The 17,226-nt window shown below is 40.7% G+C and overlaps 1 long non-coding RNA gene across 1 annotated transcript in view; it reads left to right on the forward strand.

Moving 5' to 3' along the window:
• LOC123998994 overlaps positions 1-15,851 on the forward strand; it is a 68,369-nt gene extending 52,518 nt beyond the window's left edge. The window contains exon 3 of the long non-coding RNA XR_006832380.1: positions 15,786-15,851. This is a non-coding gene — a long non-coding RNA (uncharacterized LOC123998994). The remainder of the gene's footprint in view (positions 1-15,785) is intronic.
• Positions 15,852-17,226: the final 1,375 nt, after the last annotated feature.

Here is a 17,226-nt window from a genome sequence, read left to right on the forward strand (position 1 = left end):
CATAGGACCAACTGAAGACATAAGTCTTCAATAAAGACAAAGGTTGAGACCGAGTCTGCATCTCTCACATGGGTAGGCAGACCATTCCATAAACATGGAGCTCTATTGGGTAAAGCCCTGCCTCCAGCTGTTTGCTTAGAAATTCTAGGGACAATTAGGAGGCCTGCGTCTTGTGACCTTAGCGTACGTGTAGGTATGTACGGCAGGACCAAATCGGAAAGATAGGTAGAAGCAAGCCACATAATGCTTTGTAGGTTAGCAGTATAAAACATTGAAATCAGCCCTTGCCTTAATAGGAAGCCAGTGCAGGGAGGCTAGCACTGGAGTAATATGATACAATTTTTGGTTCTAGTCAGGATTCTAGCAGCCGTATATAGCACTAACTGAAGTTTATTTAGTAGCCGGAAATTAGAGCATTGCAGTGGTCTAACCTAGAAGTAACAAAAGCATGGATTAATTTTGAATACAAAGCGTTAAGTTTGGTGCAAATCCAAATCATTACTGAGTACCACTCTCCATATTTTCAAGGATGTGGTGGCTGTATCATGTTATTTATTTTACCTTTATTTAACTAGGCAAGTCAGTTAAGAACAATTTCTTATTTTCAATGATGTCCTAGGAACAGTGGGTTAACTGCCTGTTCAAGGTCAGAACAACAGATTTGTTCCTTGTCAGCTTGGGGATTTGAACTTGCAACCTTCCAGTTACTAGTCCAACACTAACCACAAGGCTACCCTGCCGCCCCATGTGTGTGCTTGTAATTGTTAAGAACGGGTGAGTTTTCAGGATAAAAGAAACAGAATGGAGCTAAGAACAGGCAAAAACCTAAAGGAAAAGCTGGTTCAGTTTGCTTTCCAACAGACACTGGAAGATGAATTCACCTTTCAGCAGGACAATAACCTAAAGCACCAAGAAGGATCCTGAGTGGCCAAGTTACAGTTTTGACTTAAATCTGTTTGAAAATCTATGGCAAGACCTGAAAATGCTTGTCTAGCAATTATCAACAATGAATTTGACAGAGCTTGAATATATTATTTAGGAACAATGGGTAAATATTTCACAATCCAGGTGTGGAAAGCTCTTATAGGCTTACCCAGAGACACTCACACCTATCACTGCCAAATATATATTATTGTTTTATTTTTCTTATTTGTTTGTGCACATGTTTTTATTTATCTTCCACTTTGACATTACACAGTATTTTTTGTAGATTGTTGACCAAAAAAGACAATTACATTTTATTCCCACTGTATCACTCACTAGCTTTAAGCACCAACTGTCAGAGCATCTTACAGATTTCTGTACAGCACTTTGAGATATCAGCTGATTTGAATTTGATTTGATTACTGCACCTGTACATAGCCCACCTATAATTTAGCCCAAACAACTACCTCTTTCCCAACTGCATTTAATTTATTTATTTATTTTGCTCCTTTGCACCCCATTATTTTTATTTCTACTTTGCACATTCTTCCATTGCAAAACTACCATTCCAGTGTTTTACTTGCTATATTGTATTTACTTTGCCACCATGGCCTTTTTTGCCTTTACCTCCCTTCTCACCTAATTTGCTCACATTGTATATAGACTTGTTTATACTGTATTATTGACTGTATGTTTGTTTTACTCCATGTGTAACTCTGTGTCGTTGTATCTGTCGAACTGCTTTGCTTTATCTTGGCCAGGTCGCAATTGTAAATGAGAACTTGTTCTCAACTTGCCTACCTGGTTAAATAAAGGTGAAAAAAAAATCAACACACAAAAGTCAAGGGGAATGAGTACTTTCTGACGGAACAGTATGTAGTTGAGGATAAATGTATCTGCCTTCTGTAAGTGTGAGAAACATTGTCTTGATCCTTGAGGTGGCAGGGTAGCGGTTAGTGGTTAGAGCGGTGGACTTGTAACTGGAAGGTTGCAAGTTCAATTCCTGAGCTGACAAGGTACAAATCTGTCATTCTGCCCCTGTTTTTAACTGACTTGCCTAGTTAAATAAAGGTAAAATAAATAAATAATTCCGTTACCAAACACCCCCAAATCTTTAAGATATTTTCTAATTTCTTTCCATCATGAGTAGGGAGGATAATGAATGTTAGAGGAAGTTACAATTCTTGAAATTCTATTACCAAATCATTTACAGAATTTGACTAATTGGGTTTGCACCTGCACAGTTCTTCCAGAAAATGTTATTTTAATTAGTCATGTTAATGCTATTAAAATTAGTCATTGCTTAGAGTTGTATGGTTTGTTAAAATTTGAAATCAATGTTTGGCATACATTTTAGGTAAACAAATCTTAGTCTAAGTACAATTCCGTTACCATGGAATTGCCCAAATATCCCTTGCTAGGGCAATCTGAGATCTGCCTTGTGCTATAACTGTAGTACATTTGAATGATGGTGGCTTGGTGTGATGAATGCTGTGTTTGTCTGTGAGGACGTCATTGTGTCTCTACATTTACACCACAGGCTCAGGTATCTTCTATTCTATATTATATTACCATCCTAAGTGCCACCTGATGCCTTCCCCATTAAAACAAAAGGAAGAGGAAGGTGGCCATTTTGAGAGCAAACACATGCTTGTCTGTACAGAGCTAAGAGGGGAAAACGACCTGTCTCCCATTGCACGTCTACCAATCCCAGTCGGGCTCAAGGCCATCTCTCCCATCTCTCTGAGACGATCGATTCCCTGCCTTATCACTATGTATATGAGATTGCAGTTCCAAATTGATTCTAATCCCCTTGGATTAACACAAAATCAATATGCATTCCGGCATCAAATGAACTGCAGGTGTCTGTGCTTGCAGGCTGAGGTGATTTCTAAGTTAGCAACAGCATGGTTGTGTAAAAACTGAAACAGTTTCCCTGGGCTTCTCTAATTGGACAGAGGGACGTCAGGCTGAAGTGGCAGGGATGCAGGAGAGGTTGACAGAGACATTGCATTGCAGCCTAATGTTTGTTGGCTGCAGTACTCTACTGAAGAGGTAGTCCATTGATTTGACACACTCTCCAACTGTCAGTGCGACTCTCTTTGCTGCAGACAATACTTTTCATATCAGAGGAGAAAATTACAAAACAAACACACAGATATACTAAAAAATACATTTCAGAAAGTAATTTTGCATTACTGAGAAAAGTGCTTTTCAAAGTTAGTATATTTTCCTGGCATGTGGTGTTGAAAGATGACGACTGCCTTGCGGTGCTGTGCTGTTGTGTTGTTCGGTGTTTACCGGCGTAGTGGGATTCAGGGGGACTGTGTTGTGCAGTGTGCAGCAGGCCTGCGGGTGGATGGCGTCATGTTTAAGTGTGATTGATGCCCTCGTCTGCTCCCTGAGAGTTATAACTGTTAGTGCTGTTAATGAGGTGGTCCTTCCGTAGCTCAGTTGGTAGAGCATGGCGCTTGTAACGCCAGGGTAGTGGGTTTGATCCCCGGGACCACCCATACGTAGAATGTATGCACACATGACTGTAAGTCGCTTTGGATAAAAGCGTCTGCTAAATGGCATATATTATTATATTAATGAGCACACATCGTCTCAAAGCACTGAGACATTTATGTGGAGAGAAGCGGAGAGACGTGTGTGTGTGTGTGTGTGTGTGTGTGTGTGTGTGTGTGTGTGTGTGTGTGTGTGTGTGTGTGTGTGTGTGTGTGTGTGTGTGTGTGTGTGTGTGTGTGTGTGTGTGTGTGTGTGTGTGTGTGTGTGTGTGTGTGTGGTTTTTATGTATGGACAAGGCTTGCTGTGATGCTTGTCAGAACCAACTTCTGGGAAGTCATTTAGATGTGCATATCCAGAAATAGATATCCACCTGCTTGTCATTTCAGCTCTCAGTTAGAAAATGATTAGAAACAAATGTCAAATCAAATCAAAGTTTATTTGTCATGTACACAGTTTAGCAGATGCTATAGCAGTTGCAGCTAAATGTTTGTCCAGATGTTCACAAACACTTACAGTAAGACGTTCCTGGTAATATCATGCTGTTTCCATTCCACTGTCTCCATGTAGGCTGTATAACTGTAAATTGTAATCACACAGGATTTATCCTCTCCGAGGTTCTGAAACACAGTGACAGGCCCTTTGATGACTGCACACACACATCTGTACACAACATTACAACACACTATTACAGACTAACCATTCTGCCTTGAACCTACCTATTATCTGGTAGTGGCATAGTCACCTGTATCCATGGCTAGAAATCCCCATTATTTGATTTTGCCCTCATAAGCACAAAAAAAGATGCCATGCTATTGGGTACTCACAGACATACTGTATATACCAGAATAATGCATCCTTGTAGACTCACACATGTCATAACATTGCACTCTCATGCAGGGATCTAGACAATAATACACTAGTCTTATATTCTCATGAATCACATTGTCCTCCTATACGGAGATGGACCCTAAGCTAAAATCACACAGACAGACAGACAGACAGACAGACAGACAGACAGACAGACAGACAGACAGACAGACAGACAGACAGACAGACAGACAGACAGACAGACAGACAGACAGACAGACAGACAGACAGACAGACAGACAGACAGACAGACAGACAGACAGACAGACAGACAGACAGACAGACAGACAGACAGACAGACAGACAGACAGACAGACAGACAGACAGACAGACAGACAGAGATGCTCACCTTGTTGCTTAGACATGGGGGTTGTGGAATGAGGTTTAGGGAGAGGGGGATGAAGAGGAAGGAGGAGGGGCGGGGAATAAGGGAGAGCAGGTTCTGCTCTACAAATCTACAGAACAGGCAGGCTCTAGACTATGATTGACACACTAAGTGTGTTCGATTGCCAGTCGGCTGTTTGCTCGCATGCACTGGGAGCCATGTGAGCGGCCAGCCATCTGTGCAACTTGCCATTCTCTGTCGTCGCCTGTCTTCATGGCAATGGGCACCCCCTCTCATTCTAATGAAACCCATCAGTTTGCTGTACATATAGAACCCCCCCATAGGCCAACTCCTCCTCACCCCCTCTTCTCCTCTGTTCTATCTGTGTGTGTACCCCTCCAGCGATCCCTCTCTAAGGGCTAAGCTGAAATGAGATGCTTCATTTACATGGGTCCCCACCAGCTGGCTTCACTCCCCTGGTCTTGATTAAAGTTTTTTTTATGTGTAATTCTACTGTTGATTTACACCCACGTTTACAAAGTCTCCTGGTAGTCAGTTAGTCAGTCAGTCAGTCTGTCTGTTTACCTGGCAAGCCAAGGTATCCAACAGTGAAAGCCAGGGCTGGAGTTTCTTTGTTGCAGGTGGTGTTCTGTTCTGTGTTGTAAATGGATCATCTGTATTGATTGCATACACTATTTCACGTTTGGACAGATATCTATGCTTGTGGTGCATTAGTATTACATTCTTCTTCTTCCAGCACTCAAAACCTCTGACAACACTTTACAGTTTCTCAGTCGCTTGGTGCATTTTTCACAACATCATCCCTAACATGTGCAAAATAACAAGTGCATTTCTCAGAACAATTTGTACAAACTGCAATATACAATAGATATGTTTCTAAAGCTAGTCAGTCACTAAAATCCTTAGTACATCTCTCAAAAGTAAATATTCATGCCAATGATCATGTCAGTGTCATCAGAATGAGAAGTCATTGAGTCATTGTTCATGAACAAGGTCCTCAAAATGTTTAGGCATGTTGTCAATGTAACTGTGTACTTTGACAGTATTACCTGATGTAAAGTTAGGCTACAGTTTGAATGACAGTTACTGTATTGAAAATGCACAAGGCTGCACTTCTAGGGCATATATCAATTTCAACAGTACTATTTACATATTACTGTATGTGGGTTATTGATTGAAAGAGACTGGACAACCCAAGGGGCACCAAGGTAAAACAACTAAATTAGAAAGAAACACAGGAAACCACAGCACTGTTGTGCTGTCTCTACACATCCAGACGTTCCTGTCTGTCGGCCCACATATTCTCATCATCACACTGGATATTTTCCCTTCCAATGCAACGTGGAAAGAATCTTTTGGAATGCCTTATCCATCCTCTGCAGGCGTCTACTGTGATGTCCTCACATGCTGCATCCATTGCAGCCAGCAGGGTCATCTGTGTGTGGCTGATGATCGTACACCTTCCACCTCCATGCTGAAAATAACTACTCAATTGGGTTAAGGAATGGTGAATAAGGTGGGAGGAATTCTATCAGCATCCTCAGGTGGGTCACAAACCATTGCCTTATGATGTTTGATCGATGGAAACTCACATTATCACAAATGACCAAATGCAAACCTAAACAGACCCCTCTCATCATTTTTTGTATTTTACCTTTATTTTGTTAAGCATATGGGAACAGTGGGTTAACTGCCTGTTCTAAACAGACCCCTCTCATCATCAGGGATGAGAGCCCTCTAGAGAGTCTCTAAAAAGTTGAGTTGATGCTGGGTGTTGTATGGCCCGATAAGGGGGATATGGGTTAGGACACCATGCTCCAAAATAGCAGCACACATGGTGATATTTCCTCCCTGTTGGCCTGGCAAATCCACAGTAGCTCTGTGACCGATGATATTCCGACCCCGCCTTCTGCATTTGGTCAGGATGAAGCCAGCCTCATCCATGTATACAAAGTTGTGAGAGGGTTCACTTGATTCCAACTCCATTATACGCTATATCCCAGAACAGACAGTTTAATTTGTTTTGGTAAGGAAGAGTGACATAAAATATTGCATGTTCCTTCCACAGCAATGGAAATGTGTGCAGTTTATGCTTACTGTACTATGTATCACTATAAAATGTTGCTGTAAAGTAGTTAATGGTACCGTAGCTCCTAAACTCTGTCCTCATTCCTTTGGAATGGTACACGGTACAGCTGTTTCAGACTCATCTGGTTTCTATGCAGCACCCTGTCGATGGTTGAGATGCTAACCGTATGGATGTTTTCAAAGACATTGTTGTCTTCTATAATGGTCCTTTGTATTTCCCTGAGTCTCATGGCATTGTTTGCTCGGACCATGGTGCAAATAGCCTTCTACTGCTGAGGTGTGAAAAGGCGTCCTCTGCCACTGGTTTGAGGTAATCTTGCAGTCCTATGTGGGGAAAAATGCAGTGATGCATCGCACACTTTCACATAGACAAAAACTATGCGAACACACATTTTACTGTAAAACATACAGGTGGGTGCATGTAAGGTGCAGTATGTATCTGTATAGAGTATATTTCTGTATGCTGTGAAATACAAGTGGACTACTGTAATATGAAGCATTGTAGGAAGTATACAGTATACTGCTTATATACAGTAACAGTGCACTGTACATTGGTGGACATACCTGTTCTCTTTCGAAACGTTTGAACTATTGAGGACACAGTTGATCTCCCAATATTCAGCTGCACCCTTCGACCAGCCTCAGCCATTGTAAGGCCATGATTGACAACATGGTCTTCAATAGTGGCCCTTATGTCATCAGATATGCATGCGCCTATGTCCTCTTCTGCCTCTTCCTCTGTTTTGCCTTCCACCACACATCCTTGCTCCTCTTCTTCCTCCTCTTGACGGTTGACCCTGTTAGTTTCCTGGTCCACCCATTATTGGAAAATTGCAACTCTGGGTTGTGGTCTGTCTATATATGCTTGCCAATTGATTCTTCATGAGATGCACTTTTGAGCAATTTAGACAACTGGTTGATTGTTGGTTGAACTAACACTTTACATTCCTTCATGAGTGAGGGTCAATTTCACCTGCACAATTCATCAATTCACATTTTTGTACAAAAGGTCTAATAGAAATGTGTAAAACTATGCTTTACAGTTTATGACAAATAGTTCAACAATTTTGCATGTAAAGGCTTATGCAGGAAACATCAAGGAATGTGTGGATAATGTGGAAAAAAGCTGACACTTGTACATTATCAATTGCAATTTGTTCAAAGGAATAAGAAATTGCTTTAATGATGTGCAGAAGTGACTAGATGATAGTATCAAGAATTGCACTTTTGAAATAAGAAATGCACCAAAGCTACTGAGAAAAACTGTAATTTGACATATAATGTATTTAGTCAAACAAAACTAGATGGTCAAAACATAACAGTACTAAAATGGACATTAAATACACTGGTTCTCACACGGCCCTCAATAGAATGGAGTGGCAGCACCCTCTTGTGGCTCACTTTTGAACATTACTATGCTTCAGGAAATCCTCCCTCTTCTATGAATTTATGCTATCAACTGAATGTATCATTGAGAGTATTGTCACACATTAGAGTATAATACATTGAAGGTAGGTGACCTGTGACAGGTAAAATCAGTAAAGTGTTTTTACAAATGTAAATAGGACTTAGTGTCTTTCCAGTAAGTTATTCTTTCCAGTAAGTTATTCTTTCCAGTAAGTTATTCTCGTACAGGTAACTGCCAAAATAAAGGAAACACTTGAGCAAATGAGGGATACAAGGTATATTGAAAGCAGGTGCTTCCACACAGTTGCCGATTATTTTGGCTACCATGCCTTAAAGATGAGATCTCAGTGACTTTAAAAGAAGGGTCTCAAAGCAACATAGGGGGTTTAATGTGTGTGTGTGTGTGTGTGTCTCAGTCACCAGATCTCAACACAATTGAACACTTATGGGAGATTCTGTAATGGCGCCTGAGACAGCATTTTCCACCACCATCAACAGAACACCAAATTGTGGAATTGCTCATCGTCGAAAGGTGTTTCATCCCTCCAATAGAGTTTCAGACACTTGTAGAATCTATGCCAAGCCCCATTGATACTGTTCTGGATGCTAGTGGTGGCCTAACGCTCTATGTTGGTGTTTCCATTATTACCTGTCGTTCTTGATGTTAGACTGGATTTATTCATATATTTTTTCCAATTTAACTTTCATTTAAATAGGCAAGTCAGTTAAGAACAAATTCATATTTACAATGACAGCCTACACCGGCCAAACCCAGACGACACTGGACTAGTTGTGCGCCGCTGTATGGGACTCCTAATCACAGCCAATTGTATTAGCCTGAATTTGACCCAGGAAGTCTGTAGTGACACCTTGAGCACTGAGAGGCAGTGCTTTAGACCTCTGGGCCACTCGAGGGGGCCAACTCGGGACTGTAGGGGCAGCAGTGGTTTCATTTTTTGTTATACAGAATAAGTTAGTATGGTTTTGGTCTGTGAGTGAGCAGGCTACAGCTACAGTTTGTATATATGCACTGTGCAATACATTTACATTACATTTATATTTTAGTAGCAGACGCTCTTATCCAGTTAGTGCCTTCAGCATGCAGCTAGGTGAGACAAACACATCATAGTCATAGTAAGGCTTTTTTTTCTCAAAATTATCATTATCAGCCAAGTCAGTGCTTGTAGGAAAAGACAATGGCAAGCTTTTTCTATACTTTTTCAGGCCTATGTGAAGAGGCCTATGTGTGTGTATGCAAGTTCATGTTTGCCTATGTAAGCATTTCTGTCATTTTAATATGTGTTTGTATGGGTGTGCACATGCGTTAGCGTGCATGTGTGTGTGTGTGTGTGTGTGTGTGTGTGTGTGTGTGTGTGTGTGTGTGTGTGTGTGTGTGTGTGTGTGTGTGTGTGTGTGTGTGTGTGTGTGTGTGTGTGTGTGTGTGTGTGTGTGTGTGTGTGTGTGTGTGTGTGTGTGTGTGTGTGTGCGTGCGTGCGTGCGTGTGCGTAATGTTGCAGGTGAACCAGCATTTTCCTGAGAATCGTGCTGAGCTACTGTGGGCTAATAAAGTCTTTGCTGTAACATTTTCAGAAGAAGCAATGTGCCGAAGGAGAGCAGAGAAAGAAAGAAAAATCTGGACGAGTGTGTGTGTTGTTTTGTTTGTTTGTGTGTGTGTGGTTTCCCATCAAAACTGTATGGTCGATGGTCAACATCCTCAATCAAATGAACATCAGAGCCCTTTTGCATGCAGCATCACACAGCTATAACACAACCTCTAAAGCAAACTGAAAACACAGTCGTCCCGAGATTCACAGATAGTCTGTCTCTTACAGTAGCTACAGTAGTTTTCAATCAGCAGTGTCCCTGTGCTCTGAAGCATTCCCAGCCCATTTGGACTAGTTTTCTCAGCTGTTGGTTGCCATGGGAGACATGGTTCTCTGTGTAATGTTGAGGAGAATCCACCACCTAACACACTGTATATCTCTAGCTTCAGCTTAGTCATACTACCCACTGGTACCCTCTGTCTCATAGAGCAGTATACTAGGAGCATTGTCTCTCTGTTGCATAGATAGAGTATCTCCTTGTGAATGCATTTCCAGTTCTATAGTGCTTCTCATAGACCAAAAATGCTTGGTTTTGCAAATAGAGATACAATGATGAAAGCACATTCCTGTGATGACTTCCACATGAACATTGAGACACTGAGACAGATCACACTGATCCTTTTTCAAGATTTATTGCATTTCACAGTTATGACTTTCCTCCTGGAAGCTGTGTCCTATCCAGTGAACATTTATCAAATGACAGGGGATTTAAGGTAAATTATATGGTGCAACTAAAATGCATGCATCATTGTCATGCACCTTATAATTATAATTGTCTTAATGTGGAGTTAAGTCATGTTTGGCTCTCGTGGAGAGAGGAGAGGAGAGAGAGTTTGCACAACAGAGGGTTATGAGGTGAAGTGGACCAATCGATAGCATGGCTTAGGTTGAGGATCAGAGGTTAGACAGGGATGCAGTTCTAACCTCAAACTCTATAGAGTTTTTTAATGTAAATATGTCTATGTGTTTTAAGATGATCTATCTCTAACAGAAGGGTGGAAGAATGAAGAAACTGTGTTCAAAATGATCACCTACAGTACCAGTCAAAAGTTTGGACACACCTACTCATTCAAGGGTTTTTCTTGATTTGTACAATTTTCTACATTATAGAATAATTGTGAAGACATGACAACTATGAAATAACACACATGGAATCATGAAGTAACTAAAAAAGTGTTAAACAAATATGTTTTATATTTTAGGATCTTCAATGTAGCCACCCTTTGCCTTGATGATAGCTTTGCACACTCTCAGCATTCTCTCAACCACCTTCACCTGGAATGCTTTTTCAGCAGTCTTGAAGGAGTTCCCACATATGCTGAGCACTTGTTGGCTCCTTTGGGCTAGCTTCCACAGATTGATAGAAAAGACAGTTGCCTGTAATCATTTAGATCCTAGTTACACAGGAGTGTGGTTTGTGCTGACCCTTGACAACTTTGAACATTTGGGTCATAAACTAACATTTTTAACAAGCTCCATTGTGATTTAGGTAACGATTTCCCATACAGTTTTATGACAATAATGGTGTCTGTAGCAGTGGGTAGTATGCCACCTCCTGTTTATTATACTAAACTTTAAACTATACTTATACATACTAATTTGCTTCCTGGATTATAAATATTGAGCTCATCATGCAGTATATCCAATGTCGATTTATCCAGACTAGAGTTTTTAAAAATCATATACTGACTCTGTTGGTCTTCAGTACATTTCTGACCTGAATGTAAAGAATGTACTTTTTAATATTACTAACAGAAGATACACTATATAGAGAGTACCAGTCAAAAGTTTGGACACACCTACTCATTCAAGTGTTTTTCTTGATTTTTACTATTTTCTACATTGTAGAATAATAGTGAAGACGTCAAAACTATGAAATAACACACATGGGATTATGTAGTAACCAAAAAAGTGTTAAACAAATATATTTAATATTTTAGGTTCTTCAAAGTAGCCACCCTTTGCCTAGATGACAGCTTTGCACACTCTCAGCATTCTCTCAACCAGCTTCAACTGGAATGCTTTTCCAACAGTCTTGACGGAGTTCCCACATATGCTGAGCACTTGTTGGCTGCTTTTCCTTCACTCTGCAGTCCAACTCATCCCAAACCATCTCAATTGGGTTGAGGTCGAGTGATTGTGGAGGCCAAGTCATCTGATGCAGCACTCCATCACTCTCCTTCTTGTTTAAATAGCCCTTACACAGCCTGGAGGTGTATTGGTTCATTGTCCTGATAAAAAATTTTTATAGTCACACTAAATGCAAACCAGATGGGATGGCGTATCGCTGCAGAATGATGTGATATCCACTCTGGTTAAGTATGCCTAGAATTCTAAATAAATCACTGACAGTGTCACCAGCAAAGCACCCCCACACCATCACACCTCCTCCTCCATGCTTCATGGTGGCAACCACACATGCGGAGATCATCCGTTCACCACTCTGCATCTCACAAAGACAAGTGGTTGGAACCAAAAATATCATTGCTTGTGTTTCTTGGCCCAAGCAAGTCTCTTCATCTTATTGGTGTCCTTTAGAAGTGGTGTCTCTTCAGCAATTTGATCATGAAGGCCTGATCCATGCAGTCTCCTCTGAAAAGTTGATGTTGAGATGTTCTTTTTACTTTAACTCTGTGAAGCATTTATTTGGGCTGCAATTTCTGAGGCTGGTAACTCTAATGAACTTATCATCTGCAGCAGAGGTAACTCTGGGTTTTTCTTTCCTGTGGAGGTCCTCATGAGAGCCAGTTTCATCAAAGCGCTTGATGGTCTTTGCGACTGCACTTGAAGAAACTTTCAAAGTTGCGTATTGACTGACCTTCATGTCTTAAAGTAATGATGGACTGTCATTTCTCTTTGCTTATTTGAGCTGTTCTTGCCTTAATATGGACTTGGTCTTTCACCAAATAGGGTTCTTCTTTATACCACCCCTACCTTATTACAACACAGGCTCAAACACATTAGGATGTGCGTGTATGCAAGTTCATGTTTGCCTATGTAAGCATTTCTGTCATTTTAATGTGTGTTTGTGTGTGTTTGTGTGCATGTGTGTGTGTGTATTTGTGGTGAACCAGCATTTTCCTGAGAATCGTGCTGAGCTACTGTGGGCTAATAAAGTACTTGCCGTAACATTTTCAGAAGCAATGTGTGTGTGTGTGTGTGTGTGTGTGTGTGTGTGTGTGTGTGTGTGTGTGTGTGTGTGTGTGTGTGTGTGTGTGTGTGTGTGTGCGTGTGCGTGTGCGTGTGCGTGTGCGTGTGCGTGTGCGTGTGCGTGTGTGTGTGTGTGTGTGGTTTCCCACCAAAACTGTATGGTCGATGGTCAACATCCTCAATCAAATGAACATCAGAGCCCTTTTGCATGCAGCATCACACAGCTATAACACAACCTCTAAAGCAAACTGAAAACACAGTCGTCTCGAGATTCACTGATAGTCTGTCTCTTACAGTAGCTACAGTAGTTTTACCAAATAGGGCTATCTTCTGTATACCACCACTAACTTGTTACAACACAGTGGATTGGCTCAAACACATTAGGATGGAAATAAATTCCACAAATGTACTTTTATCAAGGCAGACCTGTTAATTGAAATGCATTCCAGGTGACTACTGTTCCTCATGAAGCTGCTTGAAAGAATGCCAAGAGTGTGCAAAGCTGTCATCAAGGCAAAGGGTGGCTTCTTTGAAGAATCTCAGATATATTTTGATTTGTTTAACACTTTTTTGGTTACTACATGATTCATAGTTTTGATGTCTTCACTATTAGTAAAAATAAAGAAAACCCCTTGAATGAATAGGTGTGTGCAAACTTTTGACTGATCCTGTTTAGTAAAACACCATTGTCTTGCAAATTCCTTATTCGTGATCTAATTGATATTAGCAATTTCCTTTCCCCACCTTCCTCTCTGTTTTATCTGCATTGCTTTTGTTTCAGCTTGTCTGGTGTTTTGCTGATTGGGAGGTCAATATGACAAACTGGACCTCACAGAGAACCTACATGGCAGGGACTGCGTGAACAGAGAACGGCTATCAATCACACCTCGGTTAACGGGGCTGATAGAGATAATAATGACTTAAATCACTCAGTTATAGTACATTTGCAAAGCTACACACACACTTCTGTTGGAAAAAACGTCAGCCCGTGTAATCACTTTAAGTATTAAGCTTGAGATCTGGGCAGACCCCTCCGCTAACGAGTCAAGGATAACACTACTGTAACACTACTGTAAGAAATAGATGTGTATGAGAGTGAACTCTCAGCAGCGAGGTCCTGAGTCCTGTTTTTTCTAATATTACAATAAGTGATAGCAGTTGACTGATACCACTCTAGCAGGTCCGTGCTGACATTGTGACGTGATTCAGGTGTGAGTCAGAGTTGAACTCCGGATCAGGAACCAGGTGAGAGGGATTAGTGTCAGCTCAATCTTCACCGTATAATTGCCTGAGCATATTAACAGAAATCCCCTCTATTGTCTTCTTAGTTGAGTAATGCTTGGAGCTGATTACTGTCTTGGTGGTGGTCTGGGAGCTGTGATGAGATGGTAAGGTGCCACCTACATTCTCATCCAGAACTGATTAGTCATTGTTTGAAAGGGACAACCTTTTTGATTGAATGAGAAGGTGTCCTCAATATACTTATCTGGTCAAATAATGGTCAAATAAAAGTGATGCGGTATTGAAGGGTAACTTACTGTATGTCCTCTCTTGACCATATTTTGGATTTACTTTCAACATTTTCCTACTGGCACACAGTAACAGCCAGAAGGAGATAAACACTAATGGTACGGTGCAGAAGACTGACTCTAGGCTGGATTTCATTGAGGTCTATATCCTGGTCAGCTATTGGAGCTCTCGGCCATTTCTAAGTCATGGATTTTCTGCAAGCTTTCAGTGGATATTGCCCAAGAACAACAGCTCATGAAAAAAATGTATAATTGAATGTTGAGGGGGAAATTGCCCACATAATAAGATATTGTGTTGTGCTAGCCATTTGGCATGCACTCAATCTTCACCATTCTGCTCAGTTTGGTCAGGTCATTTCCATGCTACTCGCTGGATGCATTCCTGAAAAATGTGTCAATTCTTCCTTTGTCTTTGTGACAGTATGCATCTAATGACCCAATATAAACATTAAGGGAAATATAGGAACTTGGCTCCTATTTTTGGATCAACATACTCCTTCAGTACACTTTAGTTTATCCACTGAGTCAGCGCAGTATTTCCTGGAAATACAGACCACCTGTCAGAAGTACTGTCAGAAGACAAAACGTAAAGGAATGCAAGAATAGCACATTACAATACTATAGCATTATAACCATTACAATTAGAACTGCCACAACTATTACGAAATAATGCTGTAAAAATAATCACAGTTTATTAACTGGATATGACTATTTTTTTTTACTTGGAATGTCAGTGCTCATTTGGGGTACCAGTACTGCTTATATTTAGGTGCAGGAGCGCCACAATACTTGTAAGCTAATATTCTATATGAGAAACAGGCGCTCAAGCAATAGAACATTTGAGGTGCTGGTACTCAGCTCCGATGAGCTTTTGCCCAAGTCAAGCACTGTATTTTAGAATGAACGAATCCTCTGGCTACTCTCAAATAAAATATCATTCAATACTATACACTGAGGATTGAATTGTACAAATGAGATTGCTGTCAGGCATCCCTTGTTCTGTTGAAACCTCAGCAGGATGACTTTAATGCTGTGTATTTTAGGGGAGACAGGATATCAAGTCCTCCAACATTGTGTGTGCCCAGTGATGTGAGATTGCACTGAGATGTCTGATATGAAAGCTTATGTTTTATATTTCACTTTCCCTCTTTCTATCGCGTTTTTCTATGGACTTCAGGCTCAGTTACTGTATGCCTGTAACTCTTTTGCAGGTTCATTTTCTACCTCAGTTTTAAGCTAATGTTGGAGTGAAGCAGGATCGATTCTGGGGAATGATCTCTGCTATGCCAATAACGTGTTAGACTGTGAGAGAGTGAGGGGGTTTCTTATAGTTTAATCTACTATTTGTGTTTTTGTATGCAGATACAGACACCCAGGATAAGGCCAGTGAAAAGGCTGCCCCCACCCCCTCGTCTGAACATGAGGATGACAACTCTCTGGGCTACACAGGTACTGCAAGGATATATGTGTCTCTGTCTCTGTATCTGTATTTCTGTCTCTAATATGGTCATACATTTGTCAGGAGGTGAAGAAGTGCAGCTAATTTTCCACCTCATTTTGTGGGCAGAATGCACATAGCCTGACTTCTCTTGAGAGCCAGGTTTGCCTTCGGCAGAGTTTCTCAATAGCAAGGCTATGTTCACTGAGTCTGTACATAGTCAAAGATTTCCATAATTTTGGGTCAGTCACAGTAGTCAAGTATTCTGCCACTGTGTACTTTCTGTTCAGTGCCAAATAGCATTCTAGTTTGCTCTGTTTTCTTGTAAATTATTTCCAATGTATCAAGTAATTCTATTTAAATATTTTCATTACATTTTTGGGTCTAATTGTGTTGCTGTCCTGGGGCTCTATGGGGTCTGCTTGTGTTTTTGAACAGAGCCCCAGGACCAGCTTGCTTAGGGGGCTCTTCTCCAGGTAAATGTCTCTGTAGGTGATGGTTTTGTTATGGAAGGTTTGCGAATCGCTTTATTTTAGGTGGTTGTAGAATTTAATGTCTCTTTTCTGGATTTGGATTATTAGCGGGTATTGACCCAATTCTGCTCTGCATGCATTATTTTGTGTTTTACATTGTACATAGAGTATATTTTAGCAGAATTCTGCCTGCAGAGTTTCAATTTGGTGTTTGTTCCATTCAGTGAATTCTTGGTTGGTGAGCGGACCCCAAACCTCACAACCTTAAAGAGCAATATAACTGATTCAAATATGTTTAGACAAATCCTTTTTGTGTGCTCTAGGGAAATGGTGTCTGGAATGTGTATTTGTGGTCCTGGCAAATTGACTTTTTTTGGAACACGATTATTTTTGTCTTACTGAGATCTACTGGTTCTCTCTCTCTCACTCACCTTTTTTATTGTGTTTTTTATTTATTTCACCTTTATTTAACCAGGCAGGCCAGTTGAGAACAAGTTCTCATTTACAACTGCGACCTGGCCAAGATAGAGCAAAGCAGTGCGACACAAACAACAACACAGAGTTACACATGGGACAAACAAACGTACAGTCAATAACAAATATAAAAAGCTATATACAGTGTGTGCAAATGTAGTAAGCTTAGGGAGGTAAGGCAATAAATAGGCCATAGTAGCGAAATAATTACAATTTAGCAATTAAACACTGTTGTGATAGATGTGCAGAAGATGAATGTGCAAGTAGAGATACTGGGATGGAAAGGAGCAAAAAAGAATAACATGGGGATGAGGTAGTTGGGTGGGCTATTTACAGATGGGCTATGTACAGGTACAATGATCGGTAAGCTGCTCAGATAGCTGATGCTTAAAGTTAGTGAGGGAGATATAAGTCTCCA

Source organism: Oncorhynchus gorbuscha, linkage group LG16, assembly GCF_021184085.1.
Source record: "Oncorhynchus gorbuscha isolate QuinsamMale2020 ecotype Even-year linkage group LG16, OgorEven_v1.0, whole genome shotgun sequence".
NCBI classification, from domain to species: Eukaryota; Metazoa; Chordata; class Actinopteri; order Salmoniformes; family Salmonidae; genus Oncorhynchus; species Oncorhynchus gorbuscha.